We start from the raw sequence: 20,108 nt of genomic DNA on the forward strand, positions 1-20,108 counted from the left end.
CCTGAAATGCTGAAAAGCACCGCATCCCCTTCTTTTTGTAAACCTCTAGTTTGGGTGAATGTAGTAGCGCGGTCTAGTGCTGCACGTCACGTAGCGACGTGACGTGCCGGCGGCCATGTTAGGCTGAGCGCGCAGAGCGAGTCAGTGGCGCGAAGAGTCGGTACGAGCAGGACAGGCTCGGCGCTCTTTAGGGAGATTACTAATAAATGACCAATAAGTAATACAGAGGCTGCAGTGTCTTATTGGGGGGCAACTAAGGACTTCACAATGGCGACGAGGGTGGGATGACCGATCCCCCAACCCCCACAGAAAGAAGAAGACCACCGAGAGACACAACCACACACCGGTGGCCAGAAGAGACCAGCAGTCACCAGAGCACCTCCCAGGTACCCTAAAGAGCGCGGCAGGGCCCATAAATACACCAACAAGAACAAGGCAGCCACCACGGAAAGGCACAGACCCGGGTAGGCACTAGAAGCGCGCCAGACACAGCCACCAACCACATCCTGAGGGCACAGAGCTGGATTTTGCACAGAAGAGCGAGGGGGCTGACGCAGGTAGTCCCCAGGCCCACGCGAGTAAGGAAGAGCAAAACAGTGCACCGGGGAGCCCTAGGAGCCCAGCAAACGCAGAGCCCAAGGTCAAGAGCGAAAAGATGAGCACGCAGACGGGATATGCGACGGCACCAGTGCAATTCTTGCCCAGGCCCGGTGAACCGCTTATGAAGTGGGAAGACTGGCGAGAGTATATCGACAATTTCATAGGGGTGTTAGAAGACGAGAACGAGGAAGTGTTAAAACCCCAGCGGAAAAAACGCATCTTGCTACTGAACTTGGGCCCAGATGGGTTGAGAGTGTACAAGAGCTTAGTACCAAAACAGAGAACGAGCACGGACGACGACGTATACGTCCATGCCATTGAGGACCTCAATGAACATTTCAGGCCGGCGGTATGCGTGTCAGTGGATAGATTCAACTTCCAACAAAGGAAACAGCACCCGGGTGAGACGGTAGAGGAATACGTGGCAGCTCTGAAGCGATTGGCGGCCACATGCAGATACGACAACTGGGAGGAAGAATTCATAAAGGACCAGGTGGTAATGCACACCATGTGCACGTCGGTACAAGACAAATTGTGGGCCAGCGGAGACACCGCCCTGAAGGAGGTCTTGGTCATTGTCAAACGAGCAGAGCTGGCAAAGAGGTGCGCAGAAGCAACGAAAAGAGAAACTGCACCCAGCAACATGGTAAACAGAGTGGATGATGAAGGGGCCCGCAAGGAACAATGGAACAAGAAACCTGCAGAAAAAGGACATTCCAGATGGCAAAGCTACAATGGCCCTCAAGGAAAATCGGCGGGAAGCAACAGGAAGCCATGTTACAGGTGTGGAAGTTGGACGCACGAGGCCCACGACAGAAAATGCCCTGCGTTTCGCGCTAAATGCTCATACTGCGGGATAACGGGCCATTATGAGAAGGTATGCAGGAAGAAGGCCTCCAAAGGCGAAGTGAGATACGTAGGTCAAGACAACGAGGACCAAGAAGAAACGACGGAACAGGAAGTGGTTACATTTCTGTGCATATACGATCAACTAACAGGCGCTGAGGGGCAAGTGCTCAGCATCGACGGCAAAAGAACGTTGAAGCCCATCCTGGAGATGACGATAGGCGTCGTCAAGATCAGTGTAGTGGCGGATACCGGCTCACCATACACCATTGTCCAACGAGCAGTATGGGAGGAGAAATTCGCACCGCACTTGGGCTCTACACTGGAAAAGATAGACATTCGGCCAGTATCATACAACGGAGACAGAATACCAATGGCGGGGTTCAGACCACTACTCTTCGAGTTCCGTGGCCGGTCGGCCAACTGCAAACTCTACGTGTCTGAGAAAGGCCCCTCGGTCCTGGGATGGCTGGACCAGGGCGACCTAGGCATCAAGCTCGATCCAGGAGGAAAGGAGCAAATATTACTGACGGAACAAGGAAACTGGCCAGACCTGGAAAGGTGGAAAAGCGATTTCCCCAAAGTTTTCGGAGGAACAGTGGGGAAGTTAGAAAAGTTCGCACACAAAATAATTCTAAAGGAGAATGCGGTGCCAGTTGCACACAAGGCCCGGAACATCCCCTTGGCGGTACGAGAAGCAGTTCGGGAAGAGCTCCAGGACCTGGAAAGGAAAGGGATTATCAAGCCAATAACATGCGCCGAGTGGCTGGCGCCCTTGGTAGTCGTTAAGAAACCCAGTGGCAAGGTCAGGCTATGTGTGGACTTACGCGAATTGAACAAGAACATTGTGGTGGAGAGGTTTCCCCTACCCAGGATCGAGGAGATGCTGGCCAACACCAGGGGGATCAAATGGTATTCGACCATAGACCTGACCTCCGCCTACCATCAAATAGCTCTACACCCGGAAAGCCGCCACCTCACATCATTCATCACTCCATTCGGCTGCTATCAGTTCCGCCGAATGCCGTTTGGGCTGGCCTCGGTGGCAGCCGTTTTCCAGAAATTGATGCACCAGTTGTTTCAGAAAACAACCGGAGTACAATACTTCCAAGATGACATTTTAGTGATGGGCCAAGATAAACCTGACCACGACGTAAAACTAGGAGAGGTGTTGCGGATTCTGGAAACGAAAGGCCTCACAGCCGAGTGGTCCAAATGCCGTATAGGAATGGAGTCGGTGACGTACCTGGGGCATGAGATCGGCATGGGAGGAGTGACCCCAAAGGCAGACAATGTGAAAGCAATATGCGAGGCACCCCCACCTACCAACAAGGATGAGGTCAGGTCGTTTATCGGCATGGCAGAGTATTACAGCAAATTTATGCAGCACTTCGCCTCTAAGACACACCACATGAGGTTACTTACCCGAGAAAACACAGAATTCAAATGGTCCGAGGAAGCACAAGGAGAATTCGAGGTGGTCAAGAAAGAAATAGCAGAAGCCATCCCACTCCAGGGTTACGACCCCCAAGGAAAGACAGTGCTGACCACAGATGCGAGCGACAAGGGGCTGGGCGCGGTCCTCATGCAAGACCGGGGACAAGGACAGCTGGACACGATAAGCTTCGCCTCTCGTACGCTGAGTGACACGGAAAAAAGGTACAGCGTGATTGAAAAGGAGATGCTGGCGGTGGTATGGGCCACAACAAGATTCAGGCAGTTCCTGTGGGGCACTCGGTTTCAATTGAGGATGGACCACAAGCTCTTACTGAAGGTTTTGACGTCGAGTGGGCATGCCGAAGCAACACCCCGAATATCCAAGATGTCGTTGAAGCTACTGGAGTTTAGATATGATGTTGAGCACATCCCTGGGAGCAAGAACAGGGTGGCAGACTACCTGAGTAGGGCGGCAGCAATGGAACCGAGTGAAGAGGACAGAGCAGGAACAGAAGAATGGGTGGCGCTGACAGACGATTTGGAAACCACCATCAGCCTCCAGGAGTGGAGACAGGCATATGAGGAGGACCAAATCCTAATGGCAGTGAAAACACATGTCACCCAAGGTTGGCCGGAAAAGAGACTGATCAGCGGAGAACTGAAACCATACTTCGAAATCAGGGAAGAACTATCGATAGAGGACCGAGGAGTGTTCCTACACAGGGGGGAGAAAGTGATCCCTCCGGCTAACCTCATCAACAAGTTGTTAGACATGATCCACGAAGGGCACCTTGGAATATGCAAACTGAGGTTGAGGACAAGGCAGGATTACTGGTGGCCAGGAATGGACATCAGAGCTGAAAGACATGTGAGGAACTGCACCAGATGCCAAGGAGCAGACAAAGTACTTAAACCCCTGCGACCAGCAATGGGAAAGTTTGACCTACCAAAAAACCCATGGGAGGAATTGTCTGTGGATATCCTGGGTCCGGTTCTGGACACACAGGGCACACAGAAATATGTGTGTGTCATGGTGGATAGGTACTCGAAGTGGCCTGAACTCAAAGTTGAAGAAACAATGGACACTGAAACAATCATAAAATTCATGGCAGATACGTTCGTAAGAGAAGGAATCCCGAAGGCAATTCTCAGTGACAATGGGCCACAATTCAGGTCGGAGAAATGGAACAGCTTCATGCAGCGGAATGGCATCACACCCAGACACACCTCCGTTTACCACCCGGCTGGGAATGGTCTCGTAGAGCGCTTTAATCGAGTAGTGATGGGGTCGATCCAAGCGGCCATATCGGACAACAAAGACTGGGAAGTGGAAATATGGCACATGGTATGGGCATACAGGATTACCCCCACAAGCACAGGATACAGTCCGTTCCAAATACTGAGGGGACGCGAACCATTCACCCAGGACAACAGAGTGTGGAAGGAAAAGACGGTCAAAAGTGAGTGGTCCCCAGCAGTGGTGCGAGCAAATCTAGAGAAGGCCCAAGCGACGTACACCAAACACTACGACAACAGGAGGAAGGTAAAGGACACTGGATTGGAAAAGGGAGAATGGGTACGAGTAAGGCTGGCCACGATGAAGAGGAAAGGAGAGAGTAAATATAGTAAGCCCATGCAGGTGAAGGAAGTTCGGGGCAGAGCGGCATTGCTGAGCGATGGGAACGTATGGTCGCAGGACCGCATGGCGAGGTGCAACAAGATTTTGTGTTGGAACCAAGGAGAAACAGATGCAGAGGAGGAGAACCACGAAACAACCATGCAGGAACAACCAGAGACAGTAAGGGACGGTAATGGAGAAGACCCACAAAGATTACAGACTGAAACGAGTGAGCGAGAGCAGAGGGTCGGAGAAGGTGAGAACGAAGGAGATGGAGGTGCGGCTGCGCCGACAAGCAGAGGAAGAAGTGATGGAGATGACCCCAACACCCCGGTAAGACTGACCCGCAGGGGTAGAGTGGTGGTCAAGCCAGCCAGGTTCAGAGACTATGAGATGAGCAGTGGACTATAGTAAAATTGTTTGTATATTGGAAAAAGGGGAGATATGTAGTAGCGCGGTCTAGTGCTGCACGTCACGTAGCGACGTGACGTGCCGGCGGCCATGTTAGGCTGCGCGCGCAGAGCGAGTCAGTGGCGCGAAGAGTCGGTACGAGCAGGACAGGCTCGGCGCTCTTTAGGGAGATTACTAATAAATGACCAATAAGTAATACAGAGGCTGCAGTGTCTTATTGGGGGGCAACTAAGGACTTCACAGTGAATAATATGGGCAAGTCAAATATGTCAAGTGACGCGACCTGAAGTGAAGCCAGGCAATAACAACGGACACAACTTACCAGCTTGTGTGACAAGGCGTGACATGAAGTAACCCACTAACGGGTACCATACCTCCATGCATGGCCTGACATGAAGGCAGACCCTACCAGGGACTCCAACTCCACAGGTGGATGAGAATTCAGGCACTACCTAGGAAAGCAATTACAGCTTGTAACACGACCTGGCGTAAAGTAAGGCACCGTCAGCGAGAAACTACTCAACCTTACATGAGGTCAGACACTAATAAGAACTATAACTCCGCGGACTGACGAGAAATCAGGAAATATAAGTGATGGACTACAATTACTCGCTTTGTGACACGGCCGGACGTCAAGCCAGGCACTCAAAGGGAGCACAGTCCCACTGTTTATTTACAGACTAAAGAAACAAGTGTGTCTACAACAAAACCAAACAGTGTTAAACAGTTTGAAAGACAAATAGATGTATAATATATTTTGGTGTCTATTTTTACCCCTTTTTATAGCCACTGCAGATACGCAATCAAATATATGCATACATATATGGCTTTCTGCTTTTGCCTTGCACGGCGCCAGGAGCTTATGTTTTCTGACCTTGTTTGTTCTTTTTACTAATCACAGAAGGTATGAAGTTTGTTTCTGAAATATACAATATAGGACGACAAGAGGCTCAAAAAGTTATAAATCAAAAAGGCTCGCTTGCAAGAAGGGGAGGTGCAAACGCCATGTGCAGCTGACGAGGCGGGACTGTACCTGTATCTGTAATAACTATTTGTCAAATCCGATGCTCTTCCCGAAGCAAGATGCACCGACCCGCTCTCTACAGGAATTAAAATACTTTCTTAACAACAACAATTTTAAAAGTGTAATTTTAAATAGTTTCAATAGTAAAGTTCAGGCACGTTGTTGTTTTTATGTTGTGTTGAATTATAGCCCAGGTTCTTAGGCAGTAAGTATACCGTCAAAGAACATTTCTTACACTCGAATGCTCGATGTTCGGAAATAGTTGATGAAAACACCCATAGTGTAGAGGGCTGCAAAATGGTTATTGAAAAGTAAAATGAGGTACAATGGTAATCTTGTAGCACGATAACATCGCATTACACAAACGCACTAAAGGGAACTTTAGAATGTATAATACGCATCTCGCACTGCTCTGTCAGCGCGTATAGTATCTGCAAGTTATATCCATTTGCATCTAATGGTGTAGATTGGTGTAAACTGACCTGCGTATTTCACCAGTACAACTTATTTTCGTTTTCTGCTGGGAATTGAAACAGCGCCACATCCGGGTACAGCAGAAACATATTTGCAACTACTGAATTGGAATCTCCAAACTGGATCCTGAGTGTTTCATTTTGTTTCGTAAAACAGTAACGGAGCAAACAAATTCACTTGGCGGCAAAGCAGTACATTAAAAAAGCAAGACAACTCGCTGCTATAAAGCAAAGTGTTACGAACATGTGCAGTGGTGCAACAGAAGCCCCTGCAGCCTGTAGTGAGTGTGAGGTAACCTCCACAGCTAAGTCCCACTACTCTGGTACACTCTTTATTTATGGACTCACGAAGGCCAACGCCGCCCTCAGTAACTCTTTCACGTTGTCAAAAAAACAACCATGGCGTCTCTCCCCTGTGCCAGCAGCGAGGCAGCAATCTTCACGTGTGTACCCGTGTGACATCACTTGGACGTCACACGGATACGCCCACAACATCAAAGAGGTACCCAATAGATTAAACTTATAAAGAAGCGGCCATAAGCCTGCGCTGCGCTGTTGAGAAAGTTAATTTTGTGTTATCGACTTTGCATATGCCAGTCTAACACGGGAGTGGTTTGGTTCTTTTGAAGTTTCTACAAATGGGAAACACACTCGACGTGAAGCATGAGTGGCGCTGAGGCAGGGAAACACGGGAAGAAGAAACGTAGTCCCTGCAGGAAGACATGTACACGTAAAGCGTAATGATGTTGTACTTAGTCGGTGCTGCACGAAGAAAACCGGAAATAAGTAGGAGGGACAACAACAGCTGATTGCCCATTGGAAAGCAAGTATTTTTAAAGGGCACTAAGGCAGACAAATAAAAAGCCTAGGCAAGAAATGGGTGGAGTTCAACTCCTAAAGCATACACAATAGGTCGCTTAGCGACAATGCAAGCGCTGTACACTCGACCTAAAAAATAATTCCAGGGACATTTTGCAGCACAGCTATCAATTAATTACTTGAAAATGTTGTGTCAAGACAGGAAGGCTAAGATTATTCTTTACTTTCATCAATTTCATTAAACAGCCGGTCCATATAACATTGACCACTTAATAATCCTTCCTCTTTCTTCACTGATTCGTGTCAGTTAAATCACGTTTTTTCCCTTATCCTGACTGAAAAGTGGGAGATTGGGGCTTATTACGTTGTGGTTTTGAGGTTTATAAGTGTTACTAGAAGTGATCGCATGCGCTCTCACTTCACAGATTTCTCTCTACGCACGGCAGGCAACCGCCCGAGCACATCACTTTGGTACTGTTCAGGTACGGTAGGTGGCGCCCTTTTGTGCTCCCGAACCGCACCTTCAGCACGCAGACAGCGCTCTTGTGACTGCGTTGCGCTGGAGGGATCTGAGCGGTTCTGCTCTTTGTGCTTCTTGTCTTCACCCCACCCAACCATCAATTGACACTGCTTTTGCGGTCGGATCAAGTATTCCAGGCCCTCTAATTCTAAAATCTGACACTGGTTGTAAATACATTCTGTTTGTTTGTCTAGAGCACCAACGAAGGGGTTGCCGTATTAGAAATTGTTACAGGGCGTAGATCTAGTGCGCTCTCATCCATAGACATCCAGTCCCAACAGGACCACGATTATTCACCCTCTTTTTCCATAGTGGAGGTGGACAAACTCCTCACCCAGACCATTTCTCAGGTGTTTCCCCTCTGCAGGAGAGTGTCGCTAGGCTGACAGCCCAGGTTTCCAAGGGCACAGGAATCCTGAGAGACCTGGGGGCTGGGCCTAGCTGGGCGACCTCGGGCCCCACGTGCAAGGGCAGCAAGTGTGACGCAGGGCACCTGGAGGGCTTCAACCGTTTGACTGAGGTCTTCCATTGGAGTTCGGGCACCCTGATTGAGGCACCCGACTGGGAGGAGGAAACACCAGTGTTAAAAATGTGCGACAACGTTGCCACAGACTTTGACCCTGAGAAGGAGTTGCCCGATCAGGCGGAGGGTGAGCTAGAGGATGACGTGGATTCATCAGATGAGTCTCAGAACTCAATAGATTCTGGCGCACAAATTCAGCCTCCTCAGAGCCATATGAATGGGACACTTCCCCTAGCGACATGATTGAACCTGAGGGTATATAAAGACCTTGCTCCATGGAGGGGTACCTGACAAAAAGGTGGCAGGCTACATGGCAAGTTAGATCCACCATCCTCTTAACTAGGAGATGCAAGCACTTCTCCTAGCAGAGTGTCCAGACCATCCTTGGGGGAATAGGGTCACAACTACCTCTGATATCAACCCTAAGCTGTGCACCTTTTTTGCCAATTACATGAAGGACCCCCAAAAAGGGTATTGACTGCTCCTGGAGGGCATTTCAGGATAAGCTTCTCGATGTAGTAGGACCCATAACGAACATTATCAAACTGGCAATGCAGGCAAAGTAGACATGGTGACCCCTCCCCATAGAGGACGGTGTGGGTTGTGCACAGAGGGTAGTGTGCCTCCTCGGCAATGATAACTGTGCCCTCTCGACGGAATGTCGCCGCTCCCTTCTGATACAAATAGGCCCAAGCTGGGGCAAATCTCTTCCTCAGAGGCAGGGCCAGTAGTGCAAAGCAACTTGTTCAGTGCTCCTTTTGTCAAGGAGTTGGGAAAGTTTGTCTCTATCTTTTCATTCCTTGACAAAGACAATCATCTATGAAGAAGATCTTCCCGGGGAAGGTTTTTGGAGGGGTCTCTCCTTTGGCCGGCAGTCCTATCAAGACCCTAACAGAGCACAGGCCAAGAAGAACAATGGTGGTACCATGGCCATCAGGGGACATTCTACCCCACCTGCGGCAGTGGAAGAGGAAGAAATAACCAGGCCCTGGGAGGGCCCAACAACAGCAGCAGTTAAAGCAGTAACCCCTACCCTTTTATCGCCTCTCCTCTTGGGGCGGAGACTGCTATTGTTCACGCACAAGTGGGCGGAAATCACAGCAGACCAATGGGTACTGGAGAATGTCTATGGGTACCACATAGAGTTTCACAGAACTCCGGTCCAGTCAGTAAAGCTCCACCCCTGTCTTTTTCCACACATGATTAGCTTCTGATCGATCAAGAGGTACAAAACCTACTGGCCAAGGGCACAATACACGTATCTGCTCTCCACCCCAGAGGCTTCCTCAGCAATCTGTTTCTGGCAGAGAAAAAACCAAGGGCTTCCGTCCCGTAATCAACTTCAGATCCTTCAACGCATGGCTGGTTTACTGCCATTTAAAGACGTAGTGAATCCATCTCCTCAGAGACCTTCTGCCCCAGGATGATTGGTTACCATGTCTAGACCTCAAGGATGCTTACCTGATGGTCCCCATTTTTCCTCCTCATTGCAGGTTTCTCCAATTTAAATGGAAAGGACAAATCTTCGAGTTTCGGACCCTCCCTTTCGGTCTGTCATCAGCACCATGGTGCTTTACAAAGCTCCTCAAACCTGTGGTGGAACACTGTCGGACACTAGGCATCAGGTTGAAAATCTTCCTCGATAATATTCTCCTGATGGATCAATCACACGATCTTCTGGGGTGTCTCACCTGGGCACCACCATTTCTTTGCTCCAGAATTTGGAGTTTGTGATGAACCAAAAACTCCAAGAAATCCTGCCGTACCCTCGAGAAAGCCTGGCGCCACGACCAGTCAACAGAAAAAATGACAGCCCTCAAGAACGCCATCCGCAAACACCACCAGCTGATCCGAACCACCAAAAGGACAACATTTAGAGAACGACTAGACAACAACACCCACAAGAGCAAGGAACTCTTCAGCATCGGTAAAGAGCTCTCCAACCCCAGCGCCTGCAACAACGACATCACACCCTCGCAAGACCTCTGCGACTCACTCGCCTCGTTCTTCCACCGCAAGATCGCCGACATACACAACAGCTTCGGCGCACAGACCACGCACCCAACCACCGAACCAGCTCCCCCCCCCCACCACCCTCTGCACCTGGACCACGGTCAGCACCGAAGACACCACCCGCATGATGAACACCATCCACTCCGGCTCCCCAACCGACCCCTGTCCACATCACATCTTTAACAAAGCCGACTCCATCATCGCACCCCAACTCCGGGACATCATTAACAGCTCCTTCGCATTGGCCACCTTCCCGGAGAGCTGGAAACATGCCGAGCTCAGCGCCCTCCTAAAGAACCCCACCGCGGACCCCATGGACCTCAAGAACTTCCGCCCCATCTCGCTCCTCCCTTTTCCTGCCAAAGTCATCGAGAAGACCGTCAACAAACAACTCTCCGCCTTCCTCGAGACAAACAGATCCCTCGACCCCTCGCAGTCCGGTTTCTGAGCAAACCACAGTACCGAGCCCGCCTCATCGCAGCTACCGACGACATCAGTTTTCGTTCTTAATTCCCCAAATGCTGTGCAGGACTTCCAAGCCACTATGACTTTAATCCAGAGTTGGATGTCCTCAAATCATCTCAAATTAAACCCAGGGAAAACTGAGTTGATCCTGCCCGGCAAGAGCGAAATCAGTTGGAGCCCTAACTTTTGGCCTGCTGATATGGGCCTTCCCCCTAAGAAATCTCTGACTGTAAAAAGCCTGGGGATAACCATCAATGAGGACCTTTCGCTAAAATCCCAAATTGGAACCGTGGTTTCCTCTGGATTTTTCCAATTGAGGAAAATTAGGAAAATCGCCCATTTCCTCACTCCTTCCGCCTTAATTCAGGTGGTCATGGCCCTAGTCCTCTCCCATATCGATTTCTCAAATAGCTTATACCTTGGCCTACCTGTAGGACAACTTAGAAGATTGCAGTACTTGCAGAATCAGGCCGCCAGGCTGATCTGCAATGTACCCAAATGGGAATCGATCAAATCAGGCCTAGAGACCCTGCGCTGGCTACCCGTGGCTCAAAGAGCCGAATTTAAAGCCGGGTGCATTATCTTTAAGGCTTTGCAAGGCAAGGGACCTCTATTCATCAGGCAGCTGATTGGAAGATATGTTCCCTCACGTAATCTGAGATCAGCCCACAAAGATCTACTTGAAGTACCTCGCTTTAAGAAAAAACGACAAGGTGGCAGCAGCTTCCATTTCTTAGCAGCCACCCTATGGAATTCTCTGCCACTAGCCCTTAGACAGAGTAAGGACCTCCTGGCCTTTAGGAAGGCATTTAAGACTCACCTCTTTACACAGGCTTACCTGAAATAAAGATTCCTGCAGACTCACCCCTTGTTATGTTTTTTGTTGTTGTTTTTTTTTCCTTTTTGTTTCTTTCCAGCGCCAAGAAGCCTTCGGGCGTATGTGCGCTTTATAAATTTTTAATAACATAACATAACATAACAGGTCCCTGCTCGACAACAGGGAAACAGCTGCCCTCATCCTCCTGGACCTCTCGGCAGCCTTCGACACCGTATGCCACCGCACACTAATACAGCGCCTCAGCAACACCGGAATCCAAGGGACGGCCCTGGAGTGGATCATCTCGTTCCTCTCCGGAAGAAACCAGAGAGTCCGCCTCCCCCCCTTCCCATCCGCGGCCACCGAAGTCATCTGCGGCGTTCCTCAAGGATCCTCGCTCAGCCCCACCTTCTTCAACGTCTACATGAGCCCCCTCGCAGCCATCGCACGCCAACACAACCTAAACATCATCTCCTATGCGGACGACACCCAGCTGATCCTCTCCCTCACCAATGACCCCGCCACCACCAGAGCCAGCCTCCAGGAAGGAATGAAAGGCGTCGCGGAATGGATGAAGCGCAGCCGTCTGAAACTGAACTCAGACAAGATGGAAGTCCTCATCCTGGGACCATCCCCCTCTGCCTGGGACGACTCCTGGTGGCCCCCTACACTGGGCACCGCCCCCAAGCCCACGGACCATGCATGCAACCTGGGCTTCATCCTGGACTCCTCCCTCACGATGACCAAACAAGTCAACACCGTCTCATCATCCTGTTTCAACACCCTGCGCATGCTCCGAAAGATCTTCCGGTGGATACCCACCGAAACCAGGAAGACGGTCACCCAGGCCCTCGTCACCAGCCGACTGGACTACGGGAACACCCTCTACGCTGGAACCACAGCCAAACTCTAGAAAAGACTCCAGCGCATACAGAACGCTTCTGCACGACTCATCCTGGACATCCCCCGTCACAGCCACATCTCTGCCCATCTGAGAGACCTGCACTGGCTCCCCTTCAGCAAGAGGATCACGTTCAGACTCCTCACCCACGCACACAAGGCTCCCCACGACATGGGCCTCAAATACCTCAACAGCCGCCTCACATTCTACACACCCACCCGCCAGCTCCGATCCGCCAGCCTCGCCCTCGCCACCGTCCCACGAATTCGCAGAGCCACCGCCGGAGGAAGATCCTTCCCCTACCTGGCGGCCAAGACATGGAACTCCCTCCCCACCCACCTACGACTGACCCAGGACCATCTTTCCTTCAGGAAACAACTCAAGACATGGCTGTTCGAGCAATAGCGGCTCCCCCTCCTCCCAGCACCTTGAGACCCTAGCAGGTGAGTAGCGCGCTCTATAAATATGTGTGATTGATTGATTGATTGATTGAACCAGCAAAAGTCAGATTTGGTTCTCCAGCAGAGCATGACTTTTCTTGGCTTTCTCATAGACACTAGTGTGGCGACCCTGAGCTTGCCGACCAGTAGATAGCCAAGATCTAGAAGGAGCTGAGGAAGGTTCTCAGGAGGGGCAGGATCTCCCTGCGGCAGTTGGCCAGGATTGTTGGGTTCTTATACTCCTCGATACAGGCCATTTTCCTGGGGCCACTCCACTACAGGGCCCTGCAGAGACTAAAGGTGGCCAATGTTCGGAGGGGTCCTACGTATTCAGTACTGGTGATACTGATGCCAGAGGCCAGACAGAACTACAGTGGTGGATAGACTACATGGTGGCATGAAACTGACAAGCGATTTTTGGTTCCCATCCAGACCTAGTGATAGAATCGGATGCCAGTCGCCTTGTTTGGGGGCCATATGCAGCTGGATCTCCATGGGAGGCAAATGGACAGAAGAAGAATTTAGCCTACACATCAAGTGTATTGAGTTACTAGCGGGATCCTTTGCTATTCAGTTCCTCACAAGGAATAGAGTATTGTGCTGTTTGCTACTGAGAATGGACAACACAACGGCAGTCCAATATATCAACCGATTGGGCGGGACCAGCTCACGAGCTCAGTGCTATAGATGCAAAGTGCAATTGCCGGGACTGTCCTGGGATATTGAATTACCCGGGACAGTCTCCAACTTGCTGGGACTGTCCCAGCAAAAACAGGACAGTTGGCAGCTATGATACCTTTGGCTTTAGTTTGCGCTACATAAAACAAACAAAGAAAGGTTATGTATCATTATATATACATAGACAATAAAAGAGAGCTGATGCTTCTCATGTCAAACCAAAGTACGCACCTCATCTAGGCCGGGAATTCTATGTCAGGACCGGAGGTGAGTATTAGGCATTTGTTTATTCACTTGTTATTATTCAGCAGGTTCAAAGATCAAATAAAAAAACTGCAAAGACTACATATCCCATGAACTAAGGGGACTATGTCCATGACAACCATTAACCAATCATAACACAGTCTGCGTGCCCATATAAATCCATGGTCCACAAAGTCCTTCTGTTATATCCTCCTCTTTACCTCTTATGGTACATTCCATTTCCCCCTATTCATTCTTCCTACATGGTTTCCCTCACCTGGAGTTCACTGTAGAATGTTGGCGTTACTGTGATTGAGGAGAGTGGATGGCCAATAAAGTGGTACTTGCAAGACTCTTGTCCTGTCATCTTTGACTTCCAACACTGGCGACAAATACTGCAAAGGGGACAATTTTAGCCATCTCCCCTTTGTGTACTCTCCATCTATGTCAGCGCAGAGTAATACACAGAAAAGAAGTATTCCTGGAGGAAATTGAAAGAGGAGAGTCCGAGCATCCTGAATTACAGTACACATAAAGATGTCAACTGGGGTACGAGTACTGAAGGAAGAACACAGCAGTGCGCATTTCAATCCAGAAAAGAACATTCATTAATTTACGGGTCCAGGAGCGGTTTTGAGGTCCTTTCAGTAACCGGACCGTGGAGTGGGCACAAAGGAACAACTCGTAATAGATTCCTCGAGGTCCTATCTTGAGGGGATTGTGCCAATCTATGTGAAGTATCAACTATCCACTGCAGGACCTACCTGTGGACCATTTGGGTGTTCAGCTTGGTGTGCGGTGCTGAACTTATATCACCTCAGCTAGACACTCTTTTCGCCCTCACAAGTCTGCGTGCCAATTTCTCCGGAGCCTCTTGATCGAAGGAACTTGTCCGGCGCGCCAGCCTCCTAGAGCCATCCAGCATTTCCTGTCAGCGCACAGTACTCCGGAGGTTGGAGTTTGGCGTTCGTGAGCAAGTTCCTTGGAAAGGTGCGTTCCTCTATTGCCAGTTCCTGTCAGGCGGTGCACTACCTCAGCCTAGTATTGTGGGTGGCGCTCTAGTTCCTCGCTGAGTAGCGTCCCTGGTTCCCGGGCAGCCACGCAGGAAGCACAGTCGTCTGTGCCTCAGAATTGGCGCAGGCTGTTTGGGGTGCAGGACAGCATCTTTGAGCATTTGTAAGGAAACCAGCTGTACTATACACGGACCAGTAAGGCGTCGAGTGGTGCAAGGTACTTTTAACTCATCAGTGTGCACCGCAATTTATTCCCTGATCCCTGCCTTTTATTAAATTTGGCTATTCAAGGTACTGCATTCTGGATGTATGATGATGCATCGCCAACCATAACAACGCAAGCAATTACCACGCTGTTGTTAAAACGTAAAAGGCATTACATTGCACGCATTTACTGCGCATGCTGTTGCCACGCGATTGTAGTGTCTCTGCTGCTTTGGGGCATTACAACGCAGGTCACCAAATCGCCTGCTGTTACATTGTGATTTTCAGTTTTGTTAATGAAGGGATGAAACAAAAGATCACTCTTTAATGGTGCATCTTCTTATTGTACTGTTTCAAGAACTGATGCTGTGGGTGTACGGAAAGTTTTAGCTGTATGCAGCCAGACCTAAAAACACGAGACACTTTTTTCAGTATACATCCTGCTTCCTACACCCTCTCATTTCGGTCCTAGTCGACCTGATCTGTCTGGCTCATTTCTAAATAGTTCCATTCCACGAATTATACGAGTGTTCAGAGGCTTCCAAAAATATGTTTTATTTTTCCAAAATGATCTTCAGAATGTATTAGTGACCGAGATGGACTGCGTCTCGGAAGGGAGATTGAAGTGACTGGATCTTGAGGAACGAATGCATATGTATAATGTTCAAAGGCCCCGGCTGACGGATTTGAACATTTTATTTAAAAAAACTGTTGGTCGATACTGACAGAGCGGAATTTGCCGCCCTTCGTCTCCGCCATACGTACTACGTAGGAGGCAACCGCACCGGGCGCCTTCTGGCCAGCGCCCTAAAAGCCAAGACTCAGCGCTCAAAAATCACCACTCTCCTGGATGACTCTGGTGAGACCCTTACCGAAGACGCGCAGGTCGCTGCCGCCTTCCGCTCCTTTTACGCCTCCCTGTATAGCGAGGATAAAGTATCACCAGCCGCCGTCGACGCGTATTTGCAATCGGCGGAAATCACACCGCTGTGTCCAGCGAACGCAGAGGCCTTGGATGCTCCTATCCGCCCTGACGAAGTCCTAGCCGCCATCTCACGCCTCCGCCCGCTCAAATCGCCAGGACCTGATGGCTTTTCATCAGGCTTCTACAAACTCTTTGGCCAGGTACTAGCTCCAACACTTGCGAGGTTGTTTAATTCTTTCGAGGGCCCAAGCTCTATACCACCGGACATGCTGGCGGCTGACATAGTGGTGCTGCCCAAGCCGGGCAAACCCCCGACACATTGTTCCGTGTTCCGCCCCATCTCCCTACTTAATTTGGATTTGAAACTATTCTCGGGGGTATTAGCGGCCCGTTTGGGCCCTTGCCTACCGGGTATCCTCGAACCGGATCAATCGGGCTTTGTCCCAAACCGCCAATGCAGCGATAATACTAAACGGCTACTGCACCTCGTGGATAAAACTCACTTTCAAAACTCGGACTCGGTGCTGCTGGCTATCGATGCGGAGAAGGCATTCGACCGAGTCGATTGGACCTACTTGCAGAAGGTCCTGCAACGGTACCAGCTGGGCGACCGCTTTCAAGCCTGGATTGCAAGCTGCTACCACCACCCTATGGCCCGGGTCAAATTGGGTGGCCTTAAATCGGACCCCTTCGAGATACAACGAGGCATGCGTCAGGGGTGCCCTCTTTCGCCCCTTCTGTTCGCCTTGTACGTGGAACCCCTGGCGCAGAAAATCCGAGACAATCCTCGCATTAGCGGAGTCTCCTTCGGCCATGAACCTCACGTAGTGGGGCTTTATGCCGATGATATCATCGCTGCCCTAGACCGACCGTCCCGCTCTATACCTGCTTTCCTGGAGGAACTGGAGAGCTTTGGAGCGGTGTCTGGCTTCAAAATCAACCGGGGGAAATCCCTGATTTTACCCCTGGGCAGCAATGCCCACCCTCACACCCCACCGCCTGACTTTGGTTGCGACTTACAAACTTCTACGCAGCTCCCATACCTGGGGATCACTCTTACTTCCTCCACAGACTCGACGGTGACCCTTAACTATAAAACACTTGCTTCCCAAATCCGAGCCGACCTCACGCGATGGTCGAAACAACCCCTCTCCTTGCTAGGCCGCATAGCAGCAGTAAAAATGTCAGCCTTACCTAAGATCTTGTATATCTTCCAGACCCTCCCAGTACTGCCGCGGCCGGGCGTGCTTGCTGATCTACAAACCGCTCTCCATCAGTTCATCTGGGAAAAGAAACGCGCAAGGCTGCATAAGCAAGTGGCGCACAGAGGTGTTGATGAGGGGGGCCTCGGGATCCCTAATCTCCTGCAATATTTTCAAGCCTCACAACTCCGCTACCTGGTGGAGTGGTACAGACCTGAGTCCGAAAAGAGATGGCATTTCAGGATAGGGCGATGGCTCAGACATCACTGTGGAAGATCCCATTCCTTGCCCGCCAGCATAGACCACGATACCTCCTCCGCTACCCCATCACACGCACCATCATGAAGACCTGGGACATGGTGGCGGTCAAGAGAGGCCTGACGACTTTCCCTTCCCCGCTCACTCCGCTCTTCGATAACCCGGAATTCCCGCCGGGCACTGATCCTCGCGCCTTTCCACAATGGCGTGGTACGGACTGCCGTTCGGCCGGCCATCTCTTTGACTTGGAGGGTTTTCTCCCCCTCGCCGATATCACCCGAGGCTACGGAGTGACCAAACCCCACATGTTCCAATACTTCCAACTCCGCCACTGGCTCTTGAACCCGGATAGCGCTCCCCTAGTTGCTCGGCAAATAACACCATTCGAGAAATGGCTGGTGACGAAAGACTCGGATAGGCACCTTATTTCAGACCTTTACAAGATGTTATCCCCCGTGGCTGGCCCAGGTAAGACAGCGGGACAGAAACGCTGGGAATCAGAACTCGGCAGGACATTATCACCCAAGGAGTGGGGGTTTGTACACTACAGAGCTGCACACACCACTCGTAATACTAGTGCCAGGGAATCGGCGGTGAAACTGGCCATCTACTGGCATCTTACCCCGGCAAGACTCAATCAAAGCAATCCTCTTCGAAGCGCGCTGTGTTGGAGGGGCTGCGGTGAAAAGGGCACTCTGACCCACCTTATTTTATTTATTTATTTTTGAATTTTATAGAGCGCACGGCTACCCCCGAGGGGGTGTCCCGGCGCTAACAACTAATGGGCCCGAAGAAGGAGGAGAGAATCAAGAAGAGAACAACCAAGTCTTTAGTTTGCGGCGAAAGATGGATTCAGTAGGGACCTTCTGTGGGACTGCCGCGCTCTGCAAGGGTACTGGAAAGCGGTTTTAGATGATATTGACTCCACATTTGAAACTGAATTTCCCGCGCTTTCCTGCATACACAATCCTAGGGTTGCCCAACGCACTCACATTTCCCTTGAGGTCTCCTCGTGGCAAACAGATGGGCATTGCCGTGCAGGCTGCGTCACAACACGTCCTGTCACTCTGGGGATCCACCACCATACCCACCCACACTGGCTGGCTGCATAAACTGTGGTTCACGTTGGGCATGGAACGTATCCAGGCCACGCTCACACACACGGCTGACTCATTTCAGAAGGTCTGGCAACCACTCCTGTCCCTCTTGTCCAGAGAATTTCACGAAATCACATGCCCGAAATATCTCCGCATTCTGCGGCTCACGGAACCACCACGAGATCCCCCACGAACTTGAACACCTTGAAACACAACACTCTGAACGTGCTATGGCAGAGGCTCCGGACGAATGGCATACTGGTCGGGGCGGGGGGAGGGGGGCAATGTTGGGTAAAGGGTGGGGGGCTGGGTTCTTCTTATTGTTCTGTTCGGTTGACTCTCTTACATGGCGCTTTCACCAAAGTGTCGGCAGAGCATTTCTACGTGGGCATGGTTTATCTGCTTCCTTGAAGACTCTTAGAGAAGACGTGTCTGTCTGTCTCGCTCGCTCTATATGCCTACTGCATACCTACTGTTTTGTATTGCCTGTCATTCTTGCCCTTAAAACCAATAAAACAAATTTGAAATTAAAAAAACTGTTGGTTAATCGCCGATAGATTCCCATTTTATACATTCCGTCATGGTACAAGCGCAGACTTTCTTTTCAAGAGGAACTGCAAACTGTAACAATGCACTTGGGGAAAACCTACATCAATGCGTTTAGACAAATACACATATAAATTCCAGGTAGCTTTTCATGCAGTATATTTCCACCAGAGTATTTCCGCCTTTATACGTTTCGGAGGATACACCCTCAGCTATGTCAATGTGTCGAGGGTTGCAGATGGCCTGTGCCTGCTAACATTCTTTTTCAGTAATTATGTCATCTTATGCGTGAGCAAGCGTTGTAATCATGCCGTGATTGCTAACATTATTTATACTGTAATTGTCATATTTATACTGTAATTGTCATCTGCATTGCTAACATGAGCATGAGCATGCGTTGTAATGTCATGCGATGGAAATGTCATTGCCCAGTTATTGCATGTGTTGTAAACGCATGCGATGCAGAGGATCCTGCGATGTAAAAGTTGCGTTGCGAAGGCACCGCAACCAATTTCTTTTTTGTTGTAATGGGTGTTTGCCCTGCATTCCAGTTCTGATGAGGACTAAATCCGGCTTGAGGTGTAAGGCCTGTAACTTTGGTAATTGCTATAGACCTCTTTTAGGGCCTCCTTGTTTCATGGTCTTCCCATTCTCCTGGAGAGGATCTTGACCCTTTGAGAGCATAGTTCTGTATGGCCAGATATATATTCTTTTTGGTGACCTTTCCCTCAACATAGCCTTCAGGACTACGCTGTCATAGACTGGGGTCACCGTATTTTCTGTACATCCTTGGGCCTTCGTCTCCACCCATACTCTTTCTTCTTAGGGCATACTGTGCAGGGCATCCCTTCCCCTCAGGCTTGCAGCCACTTTAGTTATCCTTTTCCATTTCAACCGTCATGGCGGCGGCAGGCATGAGCCAACCTCCCTCCTTTTTAAATGAAATAGGTGAGCCTGAAATATGTTTGAAGGAGTGGGTGAAGCTTTTCGAGTCTTATATCATAGCCACTGGGGGTGAGCGCTTTAGCTCTGTGC

General features: G+C 50.1%; 1 long non-coding RNA gene across 2 annotated transcripts in view; it reads left to right on the plus strand.

Moving 5' to 3' along the window:
* Nucleotides 1-14,390: 14,390 nt before the first annotated feature.
* LOC144798573 (uncharacterized) overlaps nucleotides 14,391-20,108 on the plus strand; it is a 69,285-nt gene continuing 63,567 nt past the window's right edge. The window contains exon 1 of one of the 2 annotated variants that reach the window (XR_013603565.1): nucleotides 14,391-14,818. This is a non-coding gene — a long non-coding RNA (uncharacterized LOC144798573). Of the gene's footprint in view, nucleotides 14,819-14,967; nucleotides 15,059-20,108 lie in introns of those variants that run through there. The other variant, XR_013603566.1, reaches the window with a different exon arrangement.

This window comes from Lissotriton helveticus, chromosome 12, assembly GCF_964261635.1.
Source record: "Lissotriton helveticus chromosome 12, aLisHel1.1, whole genome shotgun sequence".
Taxonomy (NCBI): domain Eukaryota; kingdom Metazoa; phylum Chordata; class Amphibia; order Caudata; family Salamandridae; genus Lissotriton; species Lissotriton helveticus.